This window comes from Micropterus dolomieu, linkage group LG12 (assembly GCF_021292245.1).
Source record: "Micropterus dolomieu isolate WLL.071019.BEF.003 ecotype Adirondacks linkage group LG12, ASM2129224v1, whole genome shotgun sequence".
NCBI lineage: Eukaryota > Metazoa > Chordata > Actinopteri > Centrarchiformes > Centrarchidae > Micropterus > Micropterus dolomieu.
In genome coordinates, this window is record NC_060161.1 from 4,350,226 (window position 1) to 4,362,064 (window position 11,839).

General features: G+C 41.9%; 1 protein-coding gene across 1 annotated transcript in view; it reads right to left on the reverse strand.

The window, feature by feature from the left end:
- LOC123980697 (inactive ubiquitin carboxyl-terminal hydrolase 54-like) overlaps positions 1–11,282 on the reverse strand; it is a 28,716-nt gene extending 17,434 nt beyond the window's left edge. Inside the window, exons 1-2 of the mRNA XM_046065212.1 lie at positions 11,172–11,282; positions 6,540–6,643 (exon numbers count right to left, since the gene is read on the reverse strand). The gene's annotated coding sequence lies outside the window, so the exon portion shown is untranslated. The remainder of the gene's footprint in view (positions 1–6,539; positions 6,644–11,171) is intronic.
- Between the last annotated feature and the right edge of the window lie 557 nt (positions 11,283–11,839).

Below are 11,839 nucleotides of genomic sequence, written 5' to 3' on the forward strand. Positions count from 1 at the left end.
GGTAACGTTACAGTACCATTAACTAAAGGCTTGGTAACGTTACAGTACCATTAACTAAAGGCTTGGTAACGTTACAGTACCGTTAACTAAAGGCTTGGTAACGTTACAGTACCGTTAACTAAAGGCTTGGTAACGTTACAGTACCGTTAACTAAAGGCTTGGTAACGTTACAGTACCGTTAACTAAAGGCTTGGTAACGTTACAGTACCGTTAACTAAAGGCTTGGTAACGTTACACTACCGTTAACTAAACGCTAGGTAACGTTACAGTACCATAAACTAAAGGCTTGGTAACGTTACAGTACCGTTAACTAAAGGCTTGGTAACGTTACAGTACCGTTAACTAAAGGCTAGGTAACGTTAACTAAAGGTTTGAACAGTGTGGAGTGTGTCCTCCGTAACTCATTTGTGAGAACACGGTAAAGCTAGTTGGACGTAAATTTGTAGTGCACGCCTATTTGAGCCTTTATGGTAAATGAAACGGAGCAGCTGGTTTGAGACTCATTTTCTCTCTTTAAAGTGTCTCTTTAAAGTACTCTTTAAAGTAAAAGTGTTGCAGTCTTAGGGTCTGCGTCAGACTTTGTGAACTTGTGCGAGGATACACATGTGACAACATAAATCAAAATAAAGGTGTTAACACAACATATATACCAGTATGGAAATAAGGTTAATTGGATTATATTCACAGGAAGTATAAAAACATGTTACAGGGGTCCATCAAAGTAAATAGTAAAAAAAAACAAAAAAAACAAATACCGAATAAGGTTTTTCACATTTGAGTTTTGTTGTTTTTTTTACCATTGCATAAATTAAAGAGTCAAACTGTGCTTTTTACTCAGTGAAGTCAGCCACAGATGGAGTGGATGTGCTAGGCAGTATGGCAACGATTTATTTATTCAAGATCTTATCACAAAGTTATTGGTTTGTTGGTTTAAAGAGAAAAATAACTACGTTATTAAATCGTATACAATGTTGACTAATGATTCATTCAAACAGCAAAAAACAGATTCTTTTTTGTTCTTATAACATTTTAAAGATTTTAATATACATTTTATGATTTGATTTTCCCATTAATGTTCTTTTTGCTTCTGCATAAAAAACACAAAGACAGGGAAGGACTTGTTGCATACTGTTTGGCAATTATAGTAGCCAATAGCCTGAATGTACAAACGGGTTCAAGCTCTGTGTGCGAACACTGCGGTTGGACCGGGACCCAACACAGTCTCCGAGACGACGGGAAATACAGGACCGAGGTGGTTTTGACTTATTAGGCCTAACACCAGTGCTTTTTTTGCTATTTTCAGTAGATTTATTTTGGCAGCCGAACAATTGGTGCTTCCCTAGAAATTACTTTATTCTTTGATTTTGGGTTGCTGGAAAAACATTCAAGAAATTTTTGGGACTTTTTTGCTGTTCCGTCACAATTTATAACTAACGTGTTTACACATTGTTTACTAGAGCACAAAGTTCTCAAAGTGCAGCAGATAAATGCATTAAACTTTCTTCCACCACAGGCTCACAAAATCCCGTGGGAAACACTGCTACAAACAGTGTGACAAACCCTGAGATGGTGCGCAAATGTTCATCTCTCATGGTGCACAAATCAGCTTGTTTAATCTGGGTAGTCTTGCTCGACACTGGGTCAAAAATCTAGATCTCGATCCTTTGGATCGGCTTCAAACTTCTGGATAATTTTGTAAGACGCAGCTGGCTTTAATGGTTTGTGTGGTAAACGCCTCCGTGTTTTAACATCTTGCTTCCTGTCTGAGTTTCTCTGCATCTGATGAATACCGTGCGTTTGTCTGAACTTTGGCGTCCCTCTTATTGATGATATAAGTGAGCAAACAGACTCGGCTGTAACTCAGCAGTGCGTGTGGATACTCATGTAAGGACTGTGACGATGTGCCAACAGTTTCAGCACGTATTGATGATTATTTGCTACTCTGGCAACCTGTTGTTTTGTATGTGTTTCAGAACTTGAATGTGTGTGCTGCAAGATCAGGGGTGTGTCTCTCCAGGGAGCACTTGTTTACTAAAGAGGGATCAGCTGATAGGACCACACACACACACACACACACACACACACACACACAGTGTATTTGGCTGCCGTTTATCTTTATGAGTGTGACTCGGAGGATCCTGGCGGTAAAAGTGGACCGACAGCAGATCATCTGTCTCGCATCTTGATCCACCGTGCAGAGTGATTCCTCTTCAGTGAAACACAAGACTGTTCGAGACGAAGCTGTCAGCTTTAAAAACAAACATGTCAGAGCTCCCATGATGCTCAGCAAACCTCCAGAACAAAGAGTCAAAAAAAACCAAACAACTTTTGTATTCCAACGCTGGGATTTTGCCTCATTTAAACTCCATCATAAAATAAATAAGACATAAATGAATCAACGTGGAGAGAGATGGGAACGAGATGTGTGTTGTGTGGCCTGTGAGAGGTTAACTACCGGTCAGAGCAGAGGGAGGTGTGGATGGATTAGCGTGATCAGATTCTGTCTGACTGCACAGGATTAGACTGTCTGAGTGTGTGTGTAGTAATAAACAGTAGTAGAAGGTAAACACCATACATCTCACAGTAGAGTCGTCCCCTGATCCCCCTTTTAATGTGTTTATTTATTCTCACAGAGTCAACAACAACAGATAAAACAGGAAGTGAGCAAGCAGTAGACCAGACAATCCTGACATTAGTAAGACGTAAGCTAGCAAAACCAAATCTAGATCGAGACCTAGGCTGCAGTCGAAAAGTCCAAAAAAACAAAATGTTCTTTTCTGACCACTCCTCTTTGATGAAAAACATCACGAGGTTAAGGAAAGATAAGGAAGATCTGACTGCACTTACTCACAAAACAAATCTGTATAACACAGGAAAGATAATTACAGTGACAAACTTAATGCTGAATAAAAAAGATATATCTATCTATCTATATCTATACACACACACACACACACACACACACTAGTTTCATTGAAATCACTTATCACACATGCCTGTTTTCTCTGTTGCTTGAAAAGCCACTATAATGCTTCTTATGTGAATGTATCGGGTCAGGATGTAGCTGCATGCGCGCTCCCAAGCCCCTTTCTGACTACAGTGACAACAACGCAGCCAACAACATGCAGTCCAATAACACCAACAAACAACTGGCTCCCAGCACAGACTCCAACATAAACTCCAACACAGACTCCATGTAAGGATAAAAAACCACAATAAAGTTTTATGTGCTGAAGGCCAAACAATAATCAAACTGACGTGTGAAAAGAGCCAACATCAGAAAGGCTGGAGTTACGGAGAGACCGTTTGTTTTGGAACTGACAAAACCAACACAAAGTGGGTTTTCATCTTATCGGACAGTTAAACTAACATTACTGCAAAGCATGTGAAATATATTGCGATTTTGTGCTTTAGTTGGGTCAAGTTAGATAACGTTAGCTTGCCAGCTAACACCGAGCTGTTGCTAACGTTATCCCAGTGCAAAATAGTTTAGTTGCATGTCTTTCCACTTTACTTCATCAGCTAACACAACCCATATTGCTTTTATCTTGTATTGTTTCTGTATTATTGTTTTTTGGGTATTTTTGTCTTTACACTTGTTAAAGCACTTTGTAACTTGATTTTGAAAAGTTCTCTACAAATAAAGATGATTATTATTATTATTATTATTATTATTATTATTACGGTCCTGTGTAGCACCGGTATTATGACAAAGTGTTGATTTTAGCCTGCAAGAAAAAAACGGTACAAAGCATATTTGGAGCGATTTCTTTAAAGTAGCCTGTAGTGATACAGGGCAGGGCAGCCAGCTAACGCTATATTAGCTTGGACCTGCGGCTGTTTGCTTCTTAATGTTCAATTTAGATTTATTGTCACTATACTAATATTCAGATACACAACTTCCCAGTCGCTGTAACTAACGTGGGCCACAAATATACAATAATGCAACACTATGTCACAGGACAACACAAGAGAAGAAGAACCATCCACTACAGTAACTTCACTGCGGTCTGACTGTTATAAAGTGAGGCAACAACCTCACTGATAATATTCAGTCTCGCTCACCAACCGTTTCTGGAAGCAGCGTAGCAATGAAAGCTGGCTAGTGGGTTACAAAACAGCAAGTTGGGCGATGCTTAGCTATGGACTGCAAGTTTCAGTACAGCAGTCGTGCAACGAAATGAAAATTCTTCTTGGCCGAAGTCAAAACCAAATATAATGAAAAACGTTTCCGAATACCGAACAAGGTTTGTTTTTGTTTTGTTTACAGTTTTTCCCAATTATTTTGCCATTTACTTTTAATGGACACATGCAGGTTGTTTTATACTTTCTGTGAATATAATCCAATTAATCTTATTTCCATCCACGGACGTTGTCACATGTGTTTCCTCCTCGCGCTAAATTCATCCAGTCCGACCCAGTGTGATAAATAATGTTGTATGTGGTTCTCGTACGGCGTAACATGAAGACTTCACAGCCTCTCTTCATACTGCAGCACTTGTCTTTGTAAAGAGACAAACTGACAGGATAAAGTCGCTAACCTGCCTGTCAGCTCGCTCTGGGTCGCTTCATTTACCATAAAGGCTTGAATATGCGTGCACTCCAAATGTAGGTGCGGCTAGTTTAATCTCCTTCTCACAGACGAGTGACAGAAACACACAAAGCAGTTCTTTTCTAAGAAGTCAGCCGCAGATGGAGCGGATGTGCTGGGAGACAATTCAGCAGAACAGCGTCTGCAAACGGCCATTTTTGCAGCTTTCTCAGACTCTTTAAAATGCTTCCACACTGCCGACATGTCAACGTAAATGTTCATTTTTTATTTATTTGGCCTTTTGACTTATTAGGCCGAACACCGGAAGTGCTTTTTTGTTGCTATTTTCGGCCGATTAACTTCGGTGGCCGAACATTTGGTGCATCCCTAATAAAAAGTACACTAAAATATGTTTCTGAAAACATATGAGGCAAGAAAAACACCAGGAACAGAATCTTTATTCATATTTGATGAGCGCTGCCTAGTTTTACAGTTTGCTCTGAGTTTCATGAGCCTGCCGAGTTGCGTTGGACGGACTCAGTTCATGCAAATGCAGACACGCGGAATGGTCCGTCAACTCGTCATGGCGTATCCATCATAAACCACGCAGCAGGATCTCCTGCTCAGGATCAGCGCTTGTCGGACCACCAAGCCGCCACTCAGGTCCAGAACATTTTAGCTGTTGGTTCCCTGATGGTGGGATAACACTAAAAACATCACCCCGACATGTCCTCTTGCTCTTTATTAATCTGTTTCTCCTGTCGCCGGAGAAGGTTTGGAAACCTGGTGTGAAAAGTGCAGAGAGAAGCTTAATGGAGACAAAACGTCTTGATGACATTTATGAAGCATGGAGAAGCCGTTTCCAGCCGCTATCGCGCCGCAGCAGCGAGCAGGACAAATCTCTTTCTAAAGCCTCCCCCTGAATAATTACAGCTTTTTATATCCTGCAGAAACACATTAAGGTCCCAAGGTCGAATCAACACCAGTGAGATGTTAATTAAAGGGAAAGAAGTGTAACATTAAGAGTGAGTGGGAGGCAGTTAGCGGCTTACGGAGCCTCTGGGATTAGAAAAATGGACCTTGATAAAACCCTGGTGACATTCACACCGAAAGAGGGTGAAGCACACAAACATGACCGGACTGAGGTCAGAGTTTGCCGCTAATAAAAGGAAAACCTGTGTTAGAAATCTCGGCTCGCGCCTCCTCTCGTCCCTCTGGTTTGGAAATATCACCCAGACACAATGGGAGATGAATGGAAAATAAAATACTTTAAAATAAAAAGACATTCAAATCACAAGAGAATTTGACTGAGGCTGCAATAATTACTTTTGTTATCTGGAAATAACTTCATGATTAGCTCATTTAGTGGCCACAGTGATGATTCAGTGGGAATGTTTTTGTCTGGTCTGGAGAAGCTGCAACCAGCAAATATTTGACAATTAATTGATTGTCAAAATAGTTGCACATTAATTTCTGCTCTAATTTTCTAATAAAAAGGTGTCCTTACAGAGTTTCAATGTAAACAAACAGATTTTATGGACTCTTTAAGCTCTAATAAACAGTTTGTGTAGATATCAGCAGAAATATACCTAAACTCCAATGTAATTTAATACTACCTGCTCACAATGCATCTAAGAATTATGATATATCTGCAATAATCTCATTGTGGCTGAGGTTTTTGTTTTGTTTTACAGTGTGAGACAGAACAGCTGATTTCCCCTTTAAACATTTGAACTTGACAGAAAACTGTCTCCACTTTCACACGGGACTTAATCCTGCTTCAAATGCATCAAAGTGGCGTGACTGAAACGGGACCCAGGTGACGTCTTTGTACCTGGACGGCAGACTAACCAATCAGAGAGCCAGGATTAGTTCAGCTGGTTAGAGGTCGTTTCATCTCCTGGTGAGCGCCGAGGGCTGATTTGGTGTAAAATTGGTTATATAACAAAACGTCAGCCTGTCGCAGAGGCTTTGCAGCCACAACACACTCACACAGAGCTATAATCACCTCTAATTCGCCGGGCTGGCTCGGAGCCGGCTCCATGCAGCCGCTCTGCAAGGCTGCCAGGAGAGTGGATGCCACTGGGAACACTGGGACGAGGGTGAAGCAAACTGGGACAGAGACATGGAGAAGCAGAGATAAGGAGTCTGACAGACAGGGATACGCCCTTACATGACCTTTCTCACAGTAGACACTTCACAGCATCAGGCCTTACGGTGCTTTTTTTTGTCTGAATTATTCAGCAACAGTATGTCAGGAAATGTGGGACTGAGCAACGACACGCTCCCCATGCCGAATTATGAACTGGGCCTATCACGGATCATACTGGGACACACAGAGGTGGCAATACAATGACTTTGGGTCAAACTCCAAAAACACCAGGTCCTACATTTCCCTTTTTTTTTTTATTTATTCGATAAACTATCTAAATAGAATTTTGTTTGTATTTTCCTTTAGCTTTGGCGATACTGTTTTAACATTCATGCCAATAAAGCAAATTTCGTTTCGACCCGTGAGAGGGAAGAATTTAGAAAGCTGCGTGGCGCTGCGGAGAGCCCCCAGCTGCAGCGGTGCACGGATCAGGCGTGAAATTCATCCAGCCAGAGGGAACGATCACCAATTGTTCACAGCGCGCCGGTCGTTAATAGCGACACAACCCGTTGTAGGTATCGGAGAGGGAATGGGGCGTACAGGGACAGGAGATCGCGGACACGGTGCCCGGTCGGTCGGTCGGTGATCGTTCCCTCTGGCTGGATGAAGCACGATCTGCCGGCATTTCCTCCCGTCTGGCTCGTTCCAATGTCCCAAGTACTTGGTGCAATCTCAGGCAGGATGGGCAGGTCCACATAATCGGGACGCACTGAACGAATTAAACTAAGGTTTTTACGCTGTGGCTGCTTTCCCTCCCAACTCTCCATGGCGGAAACCATTAAAACACGTAAAACCTTCATTTAAACACTGTCGCCTTCATTGTGTTTGCTCCTGTTGTCATCTACGCAATAATTCTGAGTAAATCACCCACAACAGGTACTAAAATTACACATGCAATATTTTAGAATACACTTTAGTGCTTTTTATTCGGGGTGTTAGTAAATCGGGACCTAAGGACGCAGCAAACATGTTTATTCCATAAATTTGTCTAAAAATGAACAGTGTGAGAGACACACGCTCGGTAGTGACGGAGGACGGGGAGGAAACAACTAACCCAAAATGAGGTTGAGGATTCTTCAATTAAAAACAAACCTTTCTATTTCAGAATCAGATTTATTTACGGGCGATTCCTGAGGACGTGACTTCAGACAAATCTGTGCATCTGTCTTTTTTCCGTTGTATGAAGCTCTGGAGAGATGTGAAATATTCTCCAAGATGCTTTCTGGGCGGAGGAACTGACGCTGTGCTTGCCGCTGACCTCGTTGGCAGGCAGTCTGGAGGGGGAGATTTGGGGCCTAATGACTAAAAAGGAGAGCTCATGAATATACAGCCGTCCTTCAGCGCTGCAACGGCACCAAAATAACTCGGAGAATTTGGGAATGTGGAGCACTTCAATCACTTTATTCCACGCAGTGAAAGGAGGAATTAGCTTCTTGTCGTCGCCCCTCTGAGACTTTCAGGCAAGGACACTTCAGCTCCGGTCAAAGCTGTGACCGGTACTCAGAGATCCAGTCTGGTCTTTTTAAATGGACTCTGACTAAGAAGGGGGAGACAGATGGAGAAACCCCTTCTTCTGATGAGGCTAACGCTGAAGAAATAATCCCAAACACACACACAGCAGCTTACAATCAGCGACGCACTGTGCAGGTACAAACTGAGACTGGATGTTTTCACTGGTTCTGGCTCGATGGCTCAAAGTACAACGTTTCTTTCAGCAGTAACACGTTTGAGATCAGAATCACAATCGGCTTTATTGCCAGGTATATGTACACATATGAGGAATCTGACTCGAGTGTGCGTCGCTCACCGTGTGCTTACTCATACAAAAATACAATAAAATCAGACAGACGTCAGTGTGGATGGAGGTTTTATTAATGAAACAGAAACATCTTTTATGGGTTCTGCTGTAGATTTCAGAGTGCGTTTCTATTTTCCACACACTAGTGTTGTAGTCAAGACCGCCCAAACCGAGACCAAGTCAAGACCAATACTTTTAGGGCCTGAGACCAAGACCAAGACCGAGGGAGGGCGAGACTGAGTCAAGACCAGTTCCCCACATTACATGACACACAATAAAATGTGGAATGAGATCATAAAGTACATTTTGACTATTTAATTCATGCAGTTTTTTTTTTTTTTTTTTTAAAAAAGGCTAAATAAAATGAACAATGTGAATGTACTTGTTCGGTGTTCGTCACATTTTGTCATTATATTTGGTTTCGGCCAAGAATTTGCATTTCGCCGCTTCCCTACACTCAACGCTTTCAGAATTTTTGTATCGACTTGATATTAAAGTACCGGCTCTCGTGACACACTTAGTTATTAGGATGATATATCGGCCTCTTGAGTCTGAATCTGTCGATGCGGATTATCTTAAAATGCAAGATATCTGCAGATTGATCTATTATCTGGGTCTCAACATCACACCGACTGCTTGAGTCAAACCAGAATTTGGCACAATTAAGATTATTGTCATTGACTTCCAGCCAAAACAGATGCAGCAAACCTTTAAATATAATGTATGATTTATTTTAAAAACCATCAACACTTTAAAAATCACATTTCAATACCGCTTGAAACTCTGGCAGTGTTTCTATTGTGGTTCCAGGGTTCACTGTAAAACTTTTAATTTAGTTGTTTTATAAGTACAGTGTCTGTCTGATAAGAACAGTGTGTGGCTGCATTAACTCACAGAGATGAGGTGATCACGGAGAGACAGGTTTAACCAGCTGACCATCCCTCCGTGTCTCACTTCCTTCTCCATCTCTCCCTCTCACGACTCACAAGACAAACTAGTTTTGTGTGACAAATGTGTTCGGAGAAATCAAGGGCTATTAATCGTGTGGTCTAAAATACATTATCCTAGAGCCCTAGAGTTACAATGTGCATCATTTATTTATTTTTATAATCTGTGGTCACTGTCTATATTGGCGGCTGTCTGAGATTTTTATATTGAAACACTAAAACAGTCATTGATGATTGAAATGGAGCCTAATTCAGCTCCCCGACCCGCGTAAGGTTTACATACAGCGGCCAACTTTCGGACGAACTACCCTCTCCCCTCAGCGTAAATAGGACCTGACGTTAACGCTGCACTCGCTGCCATTAAATGTGTATCAAATAAGCAACAGTGGTATTATACATACACCTTTCTTATGAAAATTACATTCACAAATACATTTCAATATAAAATCACACATTATATTGAAGCATTATATCTAATGAAGAATTTAAAACAGTTCAAATGTATCACACGGTAGCTCCGCTTTAATCTTGAGAAGCTGCAGAGCTGCAGTCTCTTTTCATTCAACTTTCACTGTAAATTTTCAGCTAAACTGAGTCTCTCTCTCTCTCTCTCTCTCTCTCCGTGTGGTTCATCAACGGTGATAAATTATCCGAAAGTCCCGCGAGGTGCGGACAACTCGGCACAACACCAGTGAAGCTGGAGCGCCGTCTCTTCAGCAAGTGTTCCTCTGCTGCCGCCACACACATACACGCTACGCCTACACATGTGCACTGACGACCCAGGGTTAGGGTTACAATTTTGAATTTATTCATGCACTTTTAAAAACACAACACCACACTTTTTATATGTTTATTTACAGCATTAAACGTTGAAATGTATATTGTAACAGGCTGCATATTAACTTATTGGGAGAAAACTGTTCTGTGTAAAATCAGACGTTGAGCACCCCCATATCGCCAAAATGGTACAATCCTTGTTCTGCTGCGAAGCTTCAACTGTGAGATTGATAGTCGAATCAGGCTCCGCCCATCGTTGCATCAAATCTTCCACCATTAGTGGTCAGTCCTAATAAAGACATAACCCTAAAATCCACTGACTCCGGCTACGGTGCGTTACGGCTGCGCCGCGGTTGCCGGAGCAAATCACGTCCATTATAGTCAATGCTTTTGAGTCCATCAGCTGTGGCTCTCTCTGAGAATAGGTAGCAACTCTATTTTTGCAATCGTCAACCGCTTATCCTGCATCCAGGGTCGCGGGGGGCTGGAGCCAATCCCAGCTCACCCGCTGTGTTGTGCCATGTTCTATTATTCTGTCGCTTTATGATTTTCGTATACAACAGTTTTATTTTCAGACAAGAGCATTTTATTTTATTTTTTTAAATATAACACAATATAACCCGCGTTGTTACCCTGTGAATGGTGATATGTAATGTCTGCGTAGTTTCAGAATCAGAACAACGTGGCGGACCCTCCGCATGAACGCGCAAACGGAGTAGAAGTATGTAGGGAGAGGGAGGAGCCAGCAGTTTCGGAAAGGGTTTTTTTTGACGAGTCACGGTGGAGCTGTCACTGAGGGTGCACACGTCGCCATCTTCCACGTGTTGGACCTCCGGTACCACCTTACTGTAGACAAATAAGTACCGGCGTGTTTTCAGAATTGCCATTCACTTGGTACCGAAGTATCGGCTCTGGCGACTTCCCTAAACGTTACTTTCAAATCGCTGTTCAGTTTAATAACCAAACCCCGGGACGGTGACCTCCTGACCTCCTGTGATGACGGCTGTCTGGACACCAGCAGAGCAGCAGACAAACAGGAGTCCGACGAGCAAGCTGACCTCTGACCTCCTGCTTTCCTTTCCCAGCATTCCTCACTCACAGCACCTTTAAATGAACATGAATTTACTTGAACACGAGCGTTCCCACATGTATGTTTTCATGCAGTTTACAGTGGTTTAAAACTAAACGATGATGAAATAATTTCACGATATTTCTGAGGCTGATTTCACAAAACAGTAAAATGTTTGGTTCTGAACTCACGACAGCTGCTGAGCTCTCCTCACACTCAGCCAGGTGCTTCAGCTTGAGGTGGTGAAATTAGTTTGTTGTTGTTAGTCTTCTTGCATTTCTAACATGTTACCATGATTTGTTGACCTTCTGTAACCGAACCATCTTTTGGAACGAACATGGAGCCAGTAGTGATGTCACGTTCGCTTCCAGCCATAAAAATAAATAAAAAGCTTTCACTTAATTTTACTCGCGCATATTTGTTTTTATCATTGTTTTGAATGTTCCTGTCATGTTCTCCACTGTTTGGCATCAACTGTTGACCATAAAGAAGAGTTTAAACCACAATTGACCATCGCGTTTCTTCTCAGGAACAAAAATCAGCCTTTAAACTCGAAAGCAATAAC